At 38.7% G+C, this 22,715-nt stretch overlaps 1 protein-coding gene across 2 annotated transcripts in view; it reads left to right on the top strand.

Moving 5' to 3' along the window:
* Positions 1-22,715, top strand: part of LINGO1 (leucine rich repeat and Ig domain containing 1) — a 312,997-nt gene that overhangs the window by 102,476 nt on the left and 187,806 nt on the right. For both annotated transcript variants that reach the window (XM_069956411.1, XM_069956403.1), the window contains exon 2: positions 462-521. The gene's annotated coding sequence lies outside the window, so the exon portion shown is untranslated. The remainder of the gene's footprint in view (positions 1-461; positions 522-22,715) is intronic.

Genomic DNA, 22,715 nt, shown 5'->3' with positions numbered 1-22,715 from the left:
TTTTTTTCTGGCCATTGTTTGATACTTAAAACAACAGCCGCTTTTTTGAGTATTGAATAACGTCCATGGCTTAGCATGTTTTAGCAGCTGTCAGTGTAGTGATGGCTGCTGGTACATTATTCCCGTTCAGGTGCACTAATTAGCCTTTGGATTTGTCTTTAATTGAAAAGTCCATTCAATTTATTAGTAAAGACGGTGAAAGGATGGTGAAAAAGGAAAAACTGTGAACAATTAAAAATAATGTCCGTTTTTTGCAATAGACATCCACGAATAATTGTCATGATCATTATTTTAATGTCCTGCAAACAATGTATGTTATTTAATGCACTCATAATACACATGCATTCCATTGATGTCAATTAAAATGACAATGTTCTACAAAAATATTGCATGTTAACCTGCCAGCTACTATTAATTGTTTAACCATGGATTTACCATAAATAATTTTTTTGATGTTGCAGATTGGAGAACCATACTAAATTCTGTGCGAGTGACACCGATCTAAGCCCTCAGCTTGGCAGGTAAGCTTTTTTTTTAATTATGTTGAAAAGTTTTAAGCATAAAATATGTGCATAAACTGGAAGCAAGGTCATGTAATGGTATCACTGTACTGGGAACTTAGGTGGGTAAGTACAGGCCTTTCGTAAAGACAACCCATTTTTAAAATTAAGACAGTTTAGTGGTCAACCAGTCGCCTGAGTAGATTCTGAAACCTAACTGCTAAGCAAAGGACCTCTGCTTTATGCAATCTATATGTTATAAAGGGAGTTTTCATGATGAAACAACTTGAAGAGAATATTTCATCTGAAAATGACATTGTTTAAATAATGTTTTTATGTTAAATGTATTTGTTAAGAATTTTGGTGACATTTTTAATAATTTTCCATGCTGTTTTCATTCTCACCACTGGGGCTAAAACTAAGCTGAGACTTCCTGTTGTCTGTGATGATAGGAGGAGGTTGCAGCGACATGTGACAACAATAGATAGTGGATATAAAATCAGCTTCCTGTGGAATGATAGTTATGCCAATGTGTATGTTGCCATACAGTTCAGTGACATACAGCTAGATGTATTGAAATGATTCCTGTTTACGGCTTCCCCAAAAGTTACACTAACCAAGCTAATCAGCTAATATTATGATCTATTGTTTTAATGTCTGGTTATTGATTAGTGGTGAAATGGGGCTTGATTGTTATCTAAGTCAAAATTATTATAAATAAACACAAAGGAGGGAATTTATCGAGACCAGCGTACTGTTTATTTCTTATATTCAGCTTTTTGAGTAAACATCCACAGTGCAGGGAGAGAAAATAAGTAAATCCTTGAAGATAATAACCTATACATCCCCCTTTAGCAACAATCAACTCCACCAAATGTATCCTGTACCTACAAATGAGATTTGTATAATGCTGAGGTGGAAATTTAGAACCTTACTCCCTACAAATATATTTCAGTTCCTCAGTACCTCTGTGATACCTTTGACTGCCCAACCATCTTAACTTCATGCCACAATGTCTCAGCAAGGTCAAGGTCTTGCCTGCGCCATTCCAAATCACAAACCTTTTTTTAACCATTCTTTAGTTGACTACTTACGTGCCATAAGTGGTTGTGTTTTTGCATCGCCCAACATCTAGTTTGAGGTCATTGGCTGCTGCTCTTGTATTCTCCTTTGGGCTATGTTCACACTATGTATGTGTGCGGCTGTATTTTTTATGCGGCTGGAAATGTGCGGCTGAAACTACGGCTGTGGGAAAAAATAGACATGCGGCTGAAAACATACGGTCATTTACTTGGAAATCTGGTTCAACTAAAAATAACAAATAAAATCTTTAGAAAGTGATGCAAACACCTCTGGATGCATCTGGGAAAGCAGGGAAACAATTTACATGAATTGCTATTACCGGGGTTTGCGATCCTCTGCAGTATGCCAATGCCGATGCCTCTCATGGTTAATATATTTAATTTATTAAGTCCCTTTCGTTGTTCAATAATTAAATTTAAACGAATCCATCATTTTGCAATTAAATATACTGTTAAAATAAATAAATATATATATATATATATATATATATATATATAAATGTATATTTATATATATATATTTTTTTTTTGACAGTATATTTAATTGCACAATGAAGGATTCGTTTAAATTAAATTATTGAACAACGAAACTGATTTTATTACAACGAAAATGTGTTTTATTAATTAAATATTAATTAGTACAGGAAGCTCCAGTAAGCCGTTAATTCATATTGCCAGCAATAGAGCATTCTGTACTAATCAACACTTTACTTTAATTAAAACATCAAATGTTTCTTCTAATTATGTTATCACAATAGCATTATTAGAAGAAAGATTTAGAATTATATGTGCGCTCAGCTGATTGGCACATATAATTAGTGGGTCCGCAGCACAGTGTGGCTCTTCCCACCCTGGTGTTACTAGGCTGCTGTCGCTTGGTTTTTAACCCGGCTGGTTATAAAAATAGGGGGGACCCTATGCGTGTTTTTAATTATTTATTTATTTTAAAAAAAGCATAGGGTCCCCCCTATTTTTATAACCAGCCGGGTTAAAAACCAAACAACAGCAGCCTGGTAACACCAGGGTGGGAAGAGCCATTGGTTTAGGCCCTTCCCAGCCTAAATCTTACCAGCCTGCTACCGCCCAGTCCAGGAGCGCCAATTTTGACACTCCGGGACCACTGGCACCCGGCTCTTCCCAGTACCCCTGGTGGCATTGGGTACTGGGGTAATAATGGGGGGTTAGTGTTAGCCATTTTATACCGGCTAACACTAGGCCCCGACTTAGTAATGGATTCCGTCTATTAGACGGCTTCCACTACTAAGACTATAAAGTAAAGAAATAAAGACAACACACAAGTGAAAAAAAGTTTTTATTCAAATAAAAACACCCCCACACCCCTCATTGACCATTTTATTAAAAAAAAAAAAAACAACCGCTGGTCATCGACGTAGTCCACCGAATCCGACGTAATCCACAGGATACCGATATCTGAAAAACAAAAAGGGAGAAACACAAAAAAAACACACAAACAGGAGCACAACACCCATCATTGTGAGCGGTGTTGTGCTCCTTACAGTATGCAGCATCTTTACAGATCGCTGCTTACAGTCTGGCCCCCAAGGGGTTAAGGGAGGATGTATTGCATCCCCCTTAACCCCTTGGGGGCCAGACTGATGTCAGACTGCACCCATCCCAGCAAGGAAGGGGTTAAGTGACCCCCCCCTTCCTTGCTGGTAGGGGTGCAGTGCAGGGGAGGGGGTGGGGAGAGCTCTATACTCACCCCGATGTGTCCTCTTCGCTGGTCCACAGCACAATGAAGTCATTGTTCTGCGGACCCGCTAATTATAAGTGCGCTCAGCCGATCAGCCAATCAGCTGAGCGCACATATAATTCTAAATGTTTCTTCTAAAAATGCTATTGTGATAACATAATTAGAAGAAACATTTGATGTTTTAATTAAAGTAAAGTGATGATTAGTATAGAATGCTCTATTGCCGGCAATATGAATTAACGGCTTCCTGGAGCTTCCTGTACTAATTAATATTTAATTAATAAAACACATTTTCGTTGTAATAAAATCAGTTTTGTTGTTCAATAATTTAATTTAAATGAATCCATCATTGTGCAATTAAATATACTGTCAAAAAATAAATATATATATATAAATATACATTTATTTATGTATATATTTATTTTAACAGTATATTTAATTGCAAAATGATGGATTCGTTAGAATTAAATTATTGAACAACGAAAGGGACTTTATTACAAAGAAAATGTGTTTTATTAATTTAATATATTAACTATTAGAGGCATCGGCATTCGGCATCATTGCCGGCTATTTTTGAAGTACTCCGTACGGACTGCCTGTCAATCCACGGCCGCATTTCCAGCCGCAATCAATGGTCTTGTTCATTTTTTACGGGTCCGTTTACGATAGGGCCGTAGATTCATACATAGTGTGCACTGTGCAGCCGTATATCGTATACTTTCCAGCGTACGCATGAACTGGAAAAATCCGGCCGATGATTTACCGCCCGCTATACAGCCGCACAGATACATAGTGTGAACCTAGCCTTAGGGTGCGTTAACACGTACAGGATCTGCAGCAGATTTGAAGTTGCAGATTTGCTCTGAATCTAATCTGGGTCATCAAATCTGCTGCAGAACTGCTGCAGATCCTGTACGTGTGAACGCTCCCTTATGTTTCATTACACTTTTAATTGTATAGTTCTCCTAAAGATCCAAAGTATATAGGCCATGAGTCATTAAAGCACCCCCAAAACAGGATGTTCAACTTCACTGTGTTTCACACTTGTGATGAGTTTTTCATCTTTATGTGCAGTTTTCTTCCAAAAATAGCAGTGTGCATTTGTGCTAAAAATTCCTTTTTTCTCATCTGTCTATTGAATATTTTCCTAGAAGCTCTGTGGAACACCCACGTGGTTTCAGGCAAATTTAAGACTGGCTGCAAAGTTTTTTTTCCATCAGCAGCATCCTTTGTGGTGTCCTTCCTTTTCTTTTTTGCTATTACCCTTTTTACCTCTTTGATTACATGAGGAAAAAGTCCAGAAAAGTTTCCATTTGTACAATATTTCTCTCACTATGGATTGATGGTTTTTGGCGGTGCATTGATAGCAATGTATCTCTTGTTGTTTGCAACAAGGCATGGCTGTCAGTAAGGTCAGGTTCTTATGCTGCGACCGCTGCATGTAAATGAAATCATGCTCACATGCGATTTCCAATGGCTGCCCAGTATTGCTGGTAGTACTGCTGTGTTACTGGCAAAATAGTACAATGGTTGGTTACTAGAGATGAGCGAACTAAGTTTGGGAACTTCCGAACCCGAGTGTTCGGTATTTGATTAGCTGGGGCTGCTGAAGTTGCATAAAGCTTTAAGGTTGTCTGGAAAACATGGATACAGCCAATGACTATATCCATGTTTTCAACATAGCGTTAGGGCTTTATCCAACTTCAGCAGCCACCGCTAATCAAATGCTGAAAGTTTGGGTTCGGGTGGACTTGAGCATGCTCGAGGTTCGCTCATCTCTATTGGTTACTTTATCTGCCTGTGGTTTAACAGCATGTGTATGATAGCCTAAGCAGTCCTTTCTGAGAGAAATACATTTGTAAGTAACCAGGCTTTGAGTGCCTTTTAATGGGAATAGCATGTGTTAAACCCACAGTTCTACTTTCATCTCCTTAAATGAGACACCTTTTGCAAATAAGCTTCAGCAAAAGTCATTAACACTGAAGTTACTTAAAGGGGTATTCCTGTCACCTAAACTGTAGCATTGACAGCTCATTATCTAGGTTCCCCATCACAGCAATCCACTGTAAGAGCAGTGGCTGGGCTGAAAAGTCACTTTAGTGACCAGGGAAACCTCGGGAGCAGTAAATATACATTTTCACTCCTTTGTATGTCTCTTCTCACCAAACCAGGAAATGAGAGTGGAACGCAGCAGTGCTGAACCAATTGTTTGGCAGTTGAGAATAACCCTTTTTTGAGGCTGGACCCTGACTAAATATTTTTCTGAAAAAATGCCACTGAAAACTCTGAATATGGTGCAAGGCTTTTTTTTTTTCTTTTTGGCTCAAAAACGCTGCGGTCAGATGTTACCTGGTAATTAGTTGGGGGAAATGAAACACAATACCCACATAACAGTTTATGGCCACAAGGCCTACTTTACTTTTTTTTTTTTTACAGAAACATTGGTGTTTTCCCCCCATAAACGTCTATACAGGGTAAAAACATCAGAAAAAAAAGTAATGTCTACATCCACATTGGTGTTTTTTATGGCATTTTCCCTAGTTATTAAAAAATCCTGGAATCCCATGGTAAAAAAAAAAAAAAAAAAAACTTTGCAAAAGGTTTGACGGAGGGAAGTTCAAAGTGCAGCGTGGTCATGGGTAGTGCACACATTTTACTGCTGATTGCCTAGGTGGAGGTATAGGCTAAGCACCACACCACCACACTAGGTGTCATCTCGACCAACAATAATTATATCAAGTCCAGGTGTTATCTGGCAATTAGTGTGAATTCTACAAGATCTACCTGCAGCACCAGTGGCTGGTGTGAGGTCACCTGTATCCCTGCACTGTGGATGTGTACTCAATGTGATTTTGTTTGTCTATAATTGTAATAAATAACTGATGGGTAATTACTGCTACATTTTCTTACAACTATAATTACAAATGTAAAGGATGCAGTTGCTGTTATATTTATGTGTTAGAACCACTTAATATGTCATAGTCTCTTTAGATTTATATGGTTTCTTGTGTCAAGGTAACAGAGAAGAGTGAATGGTAGTCTGTACATTATACATTCTCAAAGCAGGAATCTGGAGTGGCGGGACTATAGTAACACTTTAAAAAAAATCTGAATTTATTTGTGTAGGAAGAAGGAAAAAAAAGGAAAGGGAGGGGGGAGTGCAGGGGATTGGGAAGGAGAGCTTCCTCACTGAGCTAGGAGAGATATATATATTCAGGAGTGTATGTAAATTGGTCCCAGTAGTACCAAGTTTAGAGAAAACAAGAGGAGCAGTTGTACAGCTGAACTGTGGGGTCTTCCATTTACCTAACATCCTCGACCTTGTGCAGCCACATGGAGATGGCAGTGGGATCAGGGCATTGCCAAAGAGCCAGCATACAAGCTCTAGCGGCATTGACCCTGTGACAGAGTACAGAGTGACAGTACATCTTGATTGGGATGTCGGGAATGTGCAGAAGAAAATACGCGGGAAAACCTTGTAATCCGTGGAGGTATAGGCTAAGCACCACACTTCCTTCCAGAATGGGACCAGCTTTGGGCAACTCCAGAAAATATGCAAGAGTAAGCCCTCTCCCCTAGTTCCCCCAGCACAATGGTGATGCGTTGGTAAAGATTTTATGAATGCGTGTTAGCTCGCGGTACCACCTGGAAAGCACCTTATATCCTGCCTCTTGCATGTGAGATGAGATTGATGAAGAGTGTGTGAACGTGAGTATTCGAGAGACCTGGTAAGCAGCTAGAGAGAGACCAAGGTCTCTTCCCACACAGCCAGATAGGCTGGGTTGCTCCGGTGGGAAGCCCAACATCGCGTCTATGAGTATAAACATATATATTTATATTAAATGTAAATTACTTGTGCACTCTTTTATACATACATTTTAGTTCTCAGTGGGGTATACTATGTTTTTTAACTTAAACAATCTTAGACATCCATACAATGTTTTGTTCTTGGAAATAAATTTAACTCACTGAAGCTGTAGATTTTACTTTTACTCTTATGTATTTCTATTCAACTTTCAGTGTTAGATATGTCCATAAGAATTACACACTGACAACCCTGGGTTCTGAATGCGCATTGTTTTGCAGACATGCCTAAGGGATAGCTTTATGGGAACTAAATGGAAGTTATGACCATGCAATAGTTGCAAATGAAATAAGTTTCATGTTGTACTCTTGTTGTTTAATAAGCTGTAATTTACATTGTTCTATCCTAAATCCTTAAAGAATAGGCAATATTTAATTTTCCCCATAAATCAATATTGCAAGAAAAATCCTTATTTCTCCAATGATCAGATTCTCGGTCTGCTCCCACCTCTTACACAGAACACACATTAAGAATTTGATAAAATCTTTAGCCCATAAAGTAAATGGAGGAGGGGGGGCAGCAAAAGAGCTAGAAGCAGATACACACAGACAATGCTGCTGTCTACAGTAAGTACTGATTTACAGCAAGTCTGCGGCCACTCCAAAGCTGTGGTCAGGAAAGACTGACAATTATATAGAGCCCATATTGAAAGGTTAGGGTGTATGTCATGTAATATTGCTATTCCTCATATACACAACCAACTGCTTTTTCTGAAAATTCATCTGAAAAGTTAAATGCAAATTAAATCCACAAAATGAGAATGCAGAAAGCTTTTCACATACGTATGACAGGGATTCTTCTGTATTTCATCTCCATCACTGAATTCTAAACCTGGAGGGAAATTACATGTTGTCCATACTAAAGACACTGACAGCTTGTCATCTCATGTCATCTGTGCAACATTACTACGGTAGACCTTAGAGTCAAGTGGCATGTCATGAGTATGGAGAACGTCATCATGTACATCCGGCAGGGTTGGCCATCCTGGAACAAAGTTACGTTCATACAGAAATCATATTGAATATTTTTATACCTCAGTTTTCCTGGAGGATCAGTTCTTAGCATGCAAAACATGCATGTGTTAGTTATTGTTTAGTAATGTCAACTGAATACATTATTGGTGTTTTTATTGCAGCCTACTTGTTTTATTTGAATCATTAATGTTACTTTTTAAATGTAACGAAAGTTCAAAGTTCTTCCCTTCTTCTCCCTAATTTATAAACAACAGTAGAGCAGGCAGATTAAAGGAGTAACATGATGGGCTTAAAAGCAAACATTTTTTGTAGTGTATACCATGGAGGCACATAGCTCTGTATAGGAGCTTTATACTAAATACAGAAGGATATTTGAAATAAAATAACAACTATTTATAAAGTTGCTTAAAAATGTTTGTAGAAATTGCCTTTACATTTCCTTTACATCTCTTGGTTGTGACGATCCCACTTGTTCTACATTCCACATCATAATAATGCACCCATCGAATAGTAGGGGCCCCCAATAACCAATAATGATGAGCAGGTGCTTTAGCAATGATTGCAAAACATTTTAATGTTGGGCTGTGAATCTACTTAAACTGTAATAGTCTGACTCCATATACTGTATGTCTTAGTTTGTGGTCAGTACAAAACCCTGGCAAGATATTGAGTCTTCAATTTCATATGTCATGTTACTGTCTCTGTTGAAAAGCCATACAAATGTTCACCTCAAGCAAGAACTACTGTATATGCAAAACCAAGTCCTATTCTCAGCAGCTGAACAGGGATTTGCTGCAATAGATGTTTGGCTATCTATTTGTTTTCTTTTTGATTTTTTTAGATTTGGACAACTCTCTGGAGCTACATAGTCACGGTAACTGAACATTGACTGCTGGCATCCGGCCTTCTGAATTAACTTTTTGATTTATTAAATACGCATTTCCCTGGTGATTTAAAAGAATACAACATGGACCAGATTACTTCTTTTTTAATTTGATGAAAGGAAAAGTGGCCAGACTGGAGAAAAAAAAGATTGAGGTGGATGTGACAAGAGGGTGCGAGGAAAGTAAGCACAAGAAGCTCAGTTTTAGAAAGATTCATTTGCGACAGCAGTCAATGGCGTTCTGTAGGAGTGTGGGGATGATGCAATTGGAAGAAGTGTATAGCAACGTGTCATCAGCATAGAGATGTATAGCAGGAGCAGTATAAAGAGAAAACAGGAGAGAACCCAGGACTGATCCCTGAGGAACCCCCAATGCTAAGGGGAAGAGGAGAAGAAGAAAGAGCAAGAGAAAGAAACACACAAGGGGCATTCGGAGAGATAGAAAGAAAACAGGAGAGAGCAAAATCCTTGAGGCCAATAGAGTGGAGCACATTGAGGAGGAGCTGATGGTTTACCTTGTCAAGTAATGTAGAGAGGTCCAAGAGGATGAGTATAGAGCAGCTGCCTTGGGATGTAGCTGTCGGGAGATCATTTGACACCTTAGTTAGGACCGTTTCAAAAATTTGGAGTTGTTAGGAGTGGGGAACCCCTTTAAGGGGCTACAAGCCTACCATCTCTTTATATACAAGTTGCTTACCATGCATGCATTTTATGAATGCTTGAGCTTTTTTATGTATCTTAGGCTCTGTTCCCACTATGTAAGACTACGGCCTATGTTCTCGCCGCAGAACTACGGCCGTATTTTTGAGGGGTGGAACGTAGCCTTATTTTCAATGGGATCCCGGCCAGAGCGTGCACACATCGTCCGCTTGCTTCACTGTGGGCTATGGGAAGCTCTGATGCGGGCGCACGCTGATGCGCCCGCATCAGAGCTCCACGGCGGGAAAGATTACCCGGCCGGTACTTAAGTACCGGCCGGGATGATCCAGGCTGAGACCGGCCGTTCCGTGACCCGGCCGGGGTCACCGAATGGCTGGGTGTTCACGTAGTGTGAACATAGCCTTATATTGTATGAGGGTTTTTTTGTACTTTTTCATGAAAGGTTCACATAACCTTCCTTTCAGTGTGTGTAGCAGAGGATAGTGTTTTAATGTTGGATTACGTTATTGGGAGAAATTCACTAAGAGCCTAAGTGTTTAATGGTAATTGACTGCAGTGAAGTGTTACTGTGGTAAGTAGAGATTACTGAGCTTACTTGATTTTAACAGAGTGTATAAACACTTAGCACTCGGGGTATGCTATGTGCAACTTTAGTACTGTGATCTAGATATAGTAGTCTGACAGCACCAAAACTTATCTGGAATAGTATGATTATTACAGTATATGTGCATATTGAATAAAATGCTAACAGCTATACTAAAATTATCTTACGACAGAGCAAGTTATTAAATGTCCTCTATATATTTCGTATTGGCCTGGCTCATAGAGTATGTAGCAAAGTGGACATGTCCTTCAAATAGAGATGTATCCGAAAATTCATAGATGTGCAAAATTAGCTAAACATCTCCAGCAAAGCACTTAGACATTGCTTTCTTTACCTTATGTGGTTGTTATTAATTTTTCCCACTTATCTTCACAAAGACACTGGTAAACATCATTCACATGTCAATGTGTGAGAGCAGAAAGTCACGGTTAGGACACTTGAGCAGTAAAGCTCATCTCAGATGAAAGGATGCAACATATTACAGTCATAGGCACAGGCATCAAGCTGAGAGGAGGAAGAGTCTTGACAGCACTTCAGGATTGCCCTACCCCATCTTCGCTTGCCACATTAATTAGAGTGGGAAAAAAAAGTCATTGAAAAAAATTAATGATTTTCAGGATAAGATGATATTTGTTACAGAGGGAGAGACGAAGTATTGAATATTCTCATTTTGTAAATAAATTTGTAAGCCTTATTAGCAATGCGTTATTTCTTTTATACCTTATTTAGAAACTTTCTCTCTCTAAACAGGGTGAGAGTTAGAAAGATGCAAACCTTACCTCCTATCTCCAGACTCTCAAATTCTTAAAAACCACTAAAAGTTTGGTAAACTGCCGTTCACAGTATCTTTGTGTACATTAATCAGTTCCCAGTATGTTCCCAGTAATCTGAGGTGGATTCCACAGGGATTTTCACATGGATTCCGTCAGAAAATTCACATGAAATCTCAATGGAATCTAAGCTTTAAGCTAGGTTCACACAACATTTTTTTTTCAAAAAAGAATGGACACAGATTTCATTGCAATCAGTGTCCGTTCTTTTCTGAAAAATAATGGACGCAGATTTCATTGCAATCGGTGTCCGTTCTTTTCTGAAAAATAATGTTGTATGAACCTTTCTTGCAGCGCCCGCATTGCATTTAATTCAATGCTGTGTTTCGACATTGTTATTTTAACATCTGTTCTTTAGAACAGGCATTAAACTAATGAACATGTCTATTATTTCTAGACGATGTTCGCCGAACAGGGTCCGGAAACAATAGCTGTTCACACAATAAAAAGTTCGTCCGCCGGCCGTACTTTATATTTTAGTCAATGGTTAGTTGAATTATGGGCACACCCATTGATGCCCGCAATTCAACTGTAAAAAGATAATGTTCCTGCTGTATCGGCTGCAGGACTTGCCGAATGCTGCCCGGCAGTATAACACTGTTCATTGCTATGAAACAGACGGTGTTATACATAGTGTGAACATAGCCTCAGGCTGGCAACACACACAACAGTCTTTCCGAATGCCACTGCTCTTTTTGTGCCAAATCCAGAAGTAGGTTCAAATGGAATGGAAAATAAAAAGGGAGGACTTGTACTTTTCTGTTGGATCCACTTCTGGTTTTGACACACATGAGTTCCATTCACCTGAATGGAGTTGTTTCAATGGAAAGCACATGGATTTCTACAAGTTCCATTCATATGAATGGGAATATGACCAAAATTTCTGCAACGAAATCTACCACTTGTGAATATTATAAAATATTATTTTAAAGATCCTTTGGAGAGAGAAGTTTGTGTATGTATGTATATATATATATATATATATATATATATATATATACACACAACTGAATGCTAACAGTATATATATATATTTATATATATATTTATTTATTTGTAATTTATTTTACAATACTTTGTATTATTGGTTCTTTTTTTTTTATATATATTTTGCTTTTTAGAAAGCTAATAGACATTTGTGGTAAGCCTACAGTGCAAAATTCTTTTATTCTGTTATTGACAGTGAATGCAATTTTACCCAGCATTAGCCGAGAAAAACACAATGCTTTATTTTATTACTGTGTTACAAGAAGATGCATTAACTCAAGTATTTATTTTTGTAAGTGCTTTACACCATTTTAGCTCTAGACGGGTATTGTTGATTGAGTTCTGTTTGAGCCCTGCATGTACTGAGATATGTATAGAATTATTGGTTTCTGTAATAGACTACTATTACAGACCTTTCTATGTGTTGTGTCTTTCTAGTACTTTAGCTAAATATAGAAAAAATGGTGTCTAATTGCCCCAAATACTTTGAAATTGAGTCTTGTAAAAATATATAGTGCATTGGAATAACATTAAGTGGCTCACAGCTTCCGGTTTGGCTTGTCCTGCAGTTTCATTCTTTAAGGTCTAGGTGCCAAGAACATTGAACATTAACCACTTAAGGACCAAGCCAATTTTCGTTTTTGCATTTTCGTTCTTTCCTCCTTGTGTTTAAAAGGCCATAGCGCTTGCATTTTTCACCTACAGATCCACATGAGCCCTTATTTTTGCTATACAATGACAGACTTAATATTTCTATAAAATATGCTGCAAAACTAGAAAAAAAAATTGCATGGTGAAATTGAAAAAAAAAAAGCTATTTTCATTTCGGGGGTTTCATGTTTATGCCGAATACAACAATAGGCAACTTTATTTTATGGTTTTATTTTATTTTATTTTTTGGTTTACGGTGTGTGAGGGGTCATTTTTTTGTACCATAATAAATACTTTTTATTGGTAGCTTGCTTGCATATATTAAACTTTTTAATCATTTTTGCATTTTTTGAGGATTTGATGTGACTAAAAATCAGCAATTTTGTGCTTTGGCATTTTTTGCGCTTACACCATTTATCATGCAAGATCAGGAATGTGATAATTTAATAGTTCAGGCAATTCCACATGTGACAATGCCAAAGATGTTAACTTTTTTTTTACTTAAATTTATTTATGAAATGTGAAAAGGGGCATGATTTAAATTTTCATTATGGGATGTGATTTTTTTTTACAGTACTTTTTTACATATGTACTGCACTGATCCATGAGATCATTGATCGATTACTGTGGGCTGCTAGAGCCCATAGTAATTGCGTGTCGAGCAAAGATCAGCATGATTGCTGTGCTGACTGCCAGACCGGGCAGAATGTATTGCCCTTCTGCGATTGCATCGGGTGGGGGGGGGGGCACATTTACAAGACCACCATGGATTAGCTTTTAATAGCACTTGAAAGCAGCTTTCAGTTTTGACAGCTGCATTTAAATGGCTAATTAGCCGGGTGCAGTGATCTGCCCGCAACAGCTGATAGCTGCGGTCCCCAACTTCTCATAGCACCCGGGCTTTTCTCTTAATTCCCTTAAGGGTGCAATGTTATACAGGTACATCATTGGTCCTTGAAGGTTTAAAACACTATTATAACATCACTTCATCAAATAGACATGACAAAAGTTTTGATTAGTTGGTGTCTAGGTTCAGACCCCCACAGATCACTAGGGAAGCAAGCAGGGAAAATGGAAGCTGAGTGCTTCTCTTGTTGGCTTGCTGCTTTACCTGTCCTGGAAATAAATGGGCTCCAAAGACCTACTGTAGAATTTGTTTCCAGAGTGCATCTGCAAAATTATATGAACAAATTGAGACTGCTTTCGAAATCCCATATGTAGTATAATTTCACACCTCTAGTAGGAATACACCAGAAAATTCTCACTTCCTGACTTAGTAATTTGTTAAGAAATCTACATAAAGTCCATCTAGGAACCCATTCCCATGATATAGTAGCTTTGGCCAATCTCACTTGAGGCATGTAAATATTAAGGTGGCAATCTAATTGTTTCCTGAAGGGATTCACAATGGAGGTTCTAGGGAAGTCCCTGCTCAGTCTATAGAATTTTCCAGCTTTGACAAACCTTTATAAAGTCAGGGGAAAATTTGAAAAAAGGGATTTTGTTTCGGATATTTTTTTTCTTAATTTTTAAAAGTTGTAAATGTTACGCATCTCAGATTAGAGGGACGACAGGCTAAAAATCCATTAACCACAGTGGATGTTCCGTTAAATGAAGAACGCCCAGGCTGTTGGTTTTGGCAGTGTCACCAAGGCTATTGATGAAACATGCACTTTCATGCCTGAGCGAAGTCACTAGTGATTTTATAGGCATTTCTCTCATAAATATTTGCTCTCCTCACACACTAGCTGCCTCCACTGTGTATAGGCAATGGGTGAAGTCAGACAGTTAATCTGCACGCCAAGGGGATTTTTGTCTTAAGCTTTTATTTTTTCTAAAATTGCTGCAAAAACAACAAGTCACATTTGTTATACTACAGAAATATCACATATTCTACCATCCAAACACATTTTTATTTAATCACACTCATCTTATGAACAAATTGAAGGCATATGACTACCATCTATTTCTGCCCTTTTTCCACAATCCCTGACTAAATTGATCACAGTCCTGACTAAACTGATACTACACTACTGAACATTGAAATTGCAACACCAAGAAGAAAAAGTTGTGCAGTTATGGAAACCAGAATGTTCTTCCTCACTCGGGCACGCAGATCATCAACCAATGCCATCCCAGTTGTGATTGTTGAGAGACAAGTATGAAGACCCTCCAGGCTATGGTAGCCTATTTGGGCCATGCAGGCTACTCGCAGTAACACGAGCAACAGGTGCCTGGTATTGAAAAATCGCTCCTGGGACAATTTGGAGGAATAACCTTACCACTGGTTCCACAACCGTGTAACAGTGTAACGTGTTACTTGTACCTGAAATAAAGAGAAGAAGTGTCTGGCTATTTTACATTAGGCCGTCCCACACCATAGTGCCGGCAGTAGGACTGGTATGATACTTTCTCATGTTCACATGGTCCCCACATCTATCGCCAGCTATTGTTGCATCTTGCCTCTGTTGCCATCTTACTCTGCACTGTGATAGCCTTTGAGAGATAACAAGAGGTCAATGGAACACCTGTAGCTGGACCTTTGGTGTTTTCTGATGGTTTGTGTAGACGCCATTTAACATCCTGGGCTTGGTATGTGATTTCCAATTTCACACACAGGACAGAATGGATCACTACACACCATTTTTCCAGTCTGATGATTCATCCATGTGGAAGTTGACCTCTCTGCACCTCTTGCTGTCATTTCAGTTTGTTGTTGGTCTCCCAACCATTAGGACATGCGTTAGTAGGCTGGGTTGAAAAGTGGAGACATAATTATAATGAACTGCTATTGAGGTTTTATGTGGCTGAAAAATAGTCCATCTGGACTTTATACTATTGAATGCCACAGATTGGAGCTTGAAAATTTGATCACATGCAAATCTTAGTGACACCCACTAATTCTTTCATTTGTATGTCCTTACGCTTGGTGTTGTTGGTATTGCAATTTCAATGTCAAAGAGTCTAAACATATATATATATATATATATATATATATATATATATATATATACACACTACCGTTCAAAAGTTTGGGGTCACATTAAAATGTCCTTATTTTTGAAGGAAAAGCACTGTACTTTTCAATGAAGATAACTTTAAACTAGTCCTAACTTTAAACAAATACACTCTATACATTGCTAATGTGGTAAATGACTTTTCTAGCTGCAAATGTCTGGTTTTTGGTGCAATATCTACATAGGTGTGTAGAGGCCCATTTCCAGCAACTATCACTCCAGTGTTCTAATGGTACAATGTGTTTGCTTATTGGTTCAGAAGGCTAATTGATGATTAGAAAACCCTTGTGCAATAATGTTCACACATCTGAAAACAGAAGCTACAAAACTGACCTTCCTTTGAGCAGATTGTGTTTCTGGAGCATCACATTTGTGGGGTCAATTAAACGCTTTAAATGGCCAGAAAAAGAGAACTTTCATCTGAAACTCGACAGACTATTCTTGTTCTTAGAAATTAAGGCTATTCCATGTGAGAAATTGCTAAGAAATTGAAGATTTCCTACAACGGTGTGTACTACTCCCTTCAGAGGACAGCACAAACAGGCTCTAACCAGAGTAGAAAAAGAAGTGGGAGGCCGCGTTGCACAACTAAGCAAGAAGATAAGCACATTAGAGTCTCTATTTTGAGAAACAGACGCCTCACAGGTCCCCAACTGGCATCTTCATTAAATAGTACCCGCAAAACACCAGTGTCAACATCTACAGTGAAGTGGCGGCTGCGGGATTTTGAGCTTCAGGGCAGAGTGGCAAAGAAAAAGCCATATCTGAGACTGGCCAATAAAAGAAAAAGATTAGGATGGGCAAAAGAACACAGACATTGGACAGAGGAAGACTGGAAAAAAGTGTTGTGGAAGGATGAATCCAAGTTTGAGGTGTTTAGATCACAAAGAAGAACGTTTGTGAGACGCAGAACAAATTAAAGGATGCTGGAAGAATGCCTGACGCCATCTGTTAAGCATGGTGGAGGTAATGTGATGGTCTGGGGTTGCTTTGGTGCTGGTAAGGTGGGAGATTTGTACAGGGTAAAAGGGATTCTGAATAAGAAAGGCTGTCACTCAATTTTGCAACCCCATGCCATACCCAGTGGACAGTGCTTGATTGGAGCCAATTTCATACTACAACAGGACAATGACCCTAAACACACCTCCAAATTGTGCAAGAACTATTTACAGCAGAAGCAGGCAGCTGGTATTCTATCGGTAATGGAGTGGCCAGCGCAGTCACCAGATCTGAACCCCATTAAGCTGTTGTGGGAGCAGCTTGACCGTATGGTACGCCAGAAGTGCCCATCCAACCAATCCAACTTGTGGAAGCTGCTTCTAGAAGCGTGGGGTGCAATTTCTCCAGCTTACCTCAACAGATTAATAGCTAGAATGCCAAAGGTGTGCAATGCTGTAATTGCTGCAAAAGGTGGATTCTTTGACGAAAGCAAAGTTCAATGTAAAAACGATGTTATTTCAAATACGAATCATTATTTCTAACCTTGTCAATGTCTTGACTCTATTTTCTATTCATTTCACAACGTACGGTGGTGAATAAGTGTGACTTTTTATGGAAAACACAAAATTGTTTGGGTGACCCCAAACTTTTGAACGGTAGTGTGTATATATATATATATATATATATATATATATATATATTTATTTACTTTTATTAGAAAGGTCTCCTAACTATAAGATGTTATGAGTGATAAACTGTAATCTTTAGGAGCAACTGGTAACAATGTTCAGTTCCCTTGCAGAACCTACAGGAGAAAGAGAGCATTACATCCTTCCAGTACAGCCCTTGTTGCCAAGATCCTTACACTTGCTCATTTTTCTTGCTTTCAACGCACCAACTTAAAGAACTAACCATTCACTTAATGTCTAATATATCCCACCCCGTCTCCACTGCTGTTGTCAAAAGCCAGTGCTATTCACTTTACCTGTCGCTGGTTTTACTGTTATGAGTAATTGTTGTATATTCTTCAGTTTTCCTTTTTTGTCTCCAAGGCAAAATCCTTTGAGAAACAGATGCTTGATTACATAATACATATGAATCACTATATAGTTTCTCAGACTTGACATTCAGGAATCTCGAATAGTTAGTGGACAACATACATGGTAGCTGTAATGGTAGCCATACTGGTAATACCCTGATTTACTACTGACCCTTATGTTGCTTTTATATGAGCAGATAAATCGTTTAAACAATCGTTTGAAGATAATTTAGCGATTGTGGTTTGAAATCAATGTCATTTACACAATGAGATAAATTGCTCCAAAAATTTGTTCTTTCGATTGCTTTATTATCATTCAACAGATCATTCATGCCTTTTAGGCCAACCCACACACCAATGTAAATCTGTGAACCACGAACTGATCTGTTTAGAGGAACTGATCTGTGAAATATCAGCAAACGACCAGTGACAATTTTAGGACATGTTGAAAGCTTGTCGCTTGTTTGTTAGGTGTGTTTACATCAGCAGTTAATCGCTAAAGTTTAACCGTTATCATGAATTTTTGAACGATAATCGCTATGTTTAAAAGGACCATTAGGATGAAGTGATTGTGACACCTTTGAAATGGGTGTAAGTTGCAGTAGCTGCTCACACACCAGGTCAGAAGTGACACTGGAGGGATAAATCCAAGTTTACTAGTACTGCTTTCTATCCATCTAGTAATCTAACGATGATGTCTTTCATTCACTGAATACCCACTGGGTACAGCAGAGTTTCAAACAGCACACATTTTTAGAAGTGACAGCACCTGAAATGGAGATACAGATTTTTATTTTCAAAGAATGTGTCCCTTTTGAAAATAATGAGATGTTTATCTTCTACGTGCCAGGGTGTATTTGTTCTAGGATAGCCCTCCATTTTCCTTGATAGAGTTATATGCTTGCATGTTCTTGTATGCAAGAGTTGTGGGGGTTCACTACCACCATGTAGGGCATTTTTTTTTTTTTTTTAGGGTAGTATGCAGTATAGAGAAGGGTAATTGAACAGATGCCATAGTTTTCATAAAGGTTGCTCTACTGTGTAATAGGTCTCCTACTCTCTTCAGACTTCCTGGATCAATGTTTCCATCTCTGGACTTGCTCTGAAGATTTTCCTTCTATTGTGTTAACCCCAACATCTGATCATGGGATAAAATTCCATCTGGTTTCTTGCCAAGCTTCTTTAAGTTTGTTCTTAAATCTGGATGACCTACGTGGGTGGATAACATGCTTAAAAAGGATACATAAAAAGTTTGTGCATTTGTGAATACACACATAAAATACATTAAGAAATAAGGTCCAGCAGATTTCTATCTGTGAGAAACCTTATATTATATTATAATATTATATTATTATATTTGTATTGGAGCCAGGTCATAAAGCCATGATATTTATTTATTTTATTAACCCAGTGTTCTATGATTTATTATTTGTTGAACAAACTCTCCTCTTGACTAGGTTGGGACTATTTCTATATAACATTTGGAAAAACTCACTATAGACCAAACACCAGAGCAGTTCTGGAAAGATACATAAACTTTTGTAGGATAGGTAGCAAGTATCTGTTCAGTGGGCTTGTGATTTCTCGTAATCATAAGAGCAGCAGCCGGACCCCCACCATTAAGACACCTATCGTCATCCTGTAAATAATTGATAAGCTTATAATCTTGGGACAACTGCTATACGGATAAATGCTCTGAGGACTATAATACTGGCCCCAATGCACCAAACCACCTAATTTCCATATTATTATAACTGAGGATTTAACAACAATAGCGCTGACGATGTATCTTCTGTCTTCTAACCTATTGTTAGTTTCCAATAAATCTGTTGTGTGTGAATTTACTTCAACAACCTGGGTTAAGGATAAACCAATGGAGAAGAGGCACAATTACTTATGTACCCTGGGTAATAAAAAAAAAATATATATATACATAAAAAAATGAGAAAGTCTATACATTTTACCTTGTTTACTGCAGGGCCTTCTAGTGTGTTGCCCAAGTAAATTTATGGAATGATTACACTAAATGGGTGTACCTGCACTTCTGGAAACTATTGAACAAGCCACAGAGAGGATAGAAAATTGAAAAACAGTTTTGTTCAAGGTTGGCAAAGGAGTTAGACAAGGCTGCATACTATCACCATATTATTCAGCCTCTGCTATGAATATATAATCAGAGAAGCAGAGCTGGAGGAAATTCATCAAAAATTCAAGATTGATGAAAGAAATATCAACCACTTCAAAATATGTATGGCAATTCTTTTCCATAGGAAAATGGAGAAGACTAAAGATATTCTATAAGCAAAGATAAATAACAAACAGAAACAAAACAAAAGGACTTAGCTAACATTGGCAGTGCCCTCTTTCATTATTAGGGTATTTTATTTGTTGCAGTCCCATTCGTCTGAATGCAGTTGCAGAATTCCGGATGTTTGATACTAAAATATACACATTTAGATGACATTTATGACTTGCGAAAATGTCTGCAACACATCTGCTGCATACCTGTAAGGATGGCAGAATTTATTTTGCCTCTCCACATTCCAAGGCATAACTTTTTATTTTCACGTCAATATGTGTATCTGTATGAGGCCTTGTTTATTGTGGAACAAACGGTATAAAAACGGAAAGAAGTTCCATCTTTTTTTCCCCTGTGGCAACATTACTTCACTAAATATGTATACTGTTTGGACAAATAAATTTTTTAATAAATAAATTATATTTACTTTTGATAACAATTTGTAGTCCAATTTAGGTATTTATTTTAGTGGAAAAACAAAGCTAAACTCTACATTTAAAGGTGAAGTCCGGCAGGGCAGGCAAAAAAACATTACGGCAGCAAGGGGTGAGGGCGGTGAATAAAAAAGACAACATGCTTACCGTTACCAGTGCCCGCACTGCACCGCATCACTGAGCTCCGGGACCCCGCCAGCTGTCATCTTCTCCTGGGTTCCGGGTATGTCACTACCTGGGTTCAACATCACAGACTATTTACATTTAGCCCACTCAGCCAATCAGTGACTGCAGCGGTGTCCTGCCCTAGTCGCTAACTGGCTGAGCGGGGTATCTGTCAACAGGGTCATGATGTAGCCAAAGGGGAGCTCAGCAGAAGAGCTCTGCACAGGCATCGGGACAGGTGACTATAACTTCTTTCATATTTCCCCCCCACCCTTGTATGTCCTCCCTCACCTGTTTGTCGTCTGGATGGACTTCTATTTATCGAATACTGCAATAAAGTTTGAAGAGGAGACCTGGTGAGTGCCGCAACTTTATTCATCTTTTTGAACTGTTGCTTAGACGCTTAGCACCACTATAGCTTTCATTATTACTCTATCTTCCCACAATGTCTAATTGGTGAAAGTACTCCTACCATTGTATGTGAATGGAGTAGTGCCGGTCCCTGTACTCTTACGCACATAGCTTTGTAATAGCTTTGTGTTGCTGAAGTAGCCTCTGTCTCCCGCTCTGCACATAACTTTGTAATAGCTTTGTGTTGCTGAAGTAGCCTCTGTCTCCCGCTCCAGCCCGGTTTTCTTACCTGCCAGAAGTTAAGCTTTAACTTATTATAGTTTGACTGGCGTCCACTCAGGTATTCAGACATTTTGTGTCGGCGCATCACATAATTTATGCAGGATGGATGCATAAATTAGATGGATCTTATGATCGGCCCCCTGGTCATGGGGGCTGATCTGTGATAGTAGCAGTGTGTAGGTGCAGCTAGGTGGGAGGTCAGGAATTTACTGTGGGGGCATATAGAGTAGTTGTATGGGCAGTTTGTTTACTTGGGAAGGAGGAGGGATGATAACATGGGCTGGTTCCATAGATACAGTTTAGCCCCTTTGTTGGCATAGTCTGCCGAAGTTTGGGGGGCCAGCGAAGATGAATAACGCAGAAATTTTGCCATGAAGGATACCAATGTTTTTAGATAAGAAAAACCTGGGATGTTGTTTTTTTTTTATTTTAGCAGTTGCTCAGTACTACAATTCCAAGAATGCAATGTATTTTCTTAGCTGTTACTGCCCTTCCACCCTGCCTACTCCTCTCCCACCGCACTCATTCACCACAAGGCAGCATGCTGTGAACACATCTCACGCTCACTAAATGCCCCAATAAAGATATATATGCATCTGTGTATATGACAGATGCATGTAGGCTGGAGGGGCTGGTCAGAGATGGTGACATCACTCAGGGGGCGGGCATAGAGCTCAGAGATAAGATCCAGTCAAGTCTTCTGTGACATCAGTGAATGTTGTTTCTGGAGAGAGGGAGGAGACCGGGAGTTGGAGGCAATACACTTTATAGTTCTTCTATTTTCAACTCCACTTCAACTTGGTGAATCACACAAAAGCATGCTGAAGCTAGTTCTATTAGTGTTAACACTATATTTGTAAGTTATATATCTTGGGTAGGGATGAGCGAACTTTTGAAAAGTTCGGTTCGGTTTGATCCGGCGAACTTTCGTTAATTTCGGATCAGTCCGAACCGAAAACGAACCTTGCTCTAACGGCTGATTAATTACAGCTACAATAGTGGGAGTGTGATAGGGTATAGTTTCGTTTAGTTGCAGTTGATATTACAATGAAAAAAAGTGGGGAAAAAAATTCTAAAAATAATGAGAAAAAAAAATAATAATAGGAAGAAAATTAATAAAATATAGTGAATCAAAGTGGCAAAATAGTGAAAAAAAATATTGGAAAAAAAAGTTTACAAGGAGGATGCGGCAGCACTTGATTGCACCCAGGCCACTATTGTTGAGAAGAGACAAGTCGAGAACCAGGAGGAGGCAGCAGTAGATTGCTCGCCTCTCAGTCCAGTATTGTTGAGAAGAGACAAGTTGAGCAGCAGGAGGAGGCAGCAGTTGATTGATTCCAGTCCAGTATTATTGAGGAGAGGCTACTTGAGGAGGAGGCAGCAGTTGATCGATTCCAGGCCAGTCTTATTGAGGAGAGGCTACTTGAGGAGGATGAGGC

Source organism: Dendropsophus ebraccatus, chromosome 1 (assembly GCF_027789765.1).
Source record: "Dendropsophus ebraccatus isolate aDenEbr1 chromosome 1, aDenEbr1.pat, whole genome shotgun sequence".
NCBI classification, from domain to species: Eukaryota; Metazoa; Chordata; class Amphibia; order Anura; family Hylidae; genus Dendropsophus; species Dendropsophus ebraccatus.
This window is presented reverse-complemented; position numbering and strand designations above follow the sequence as displayed.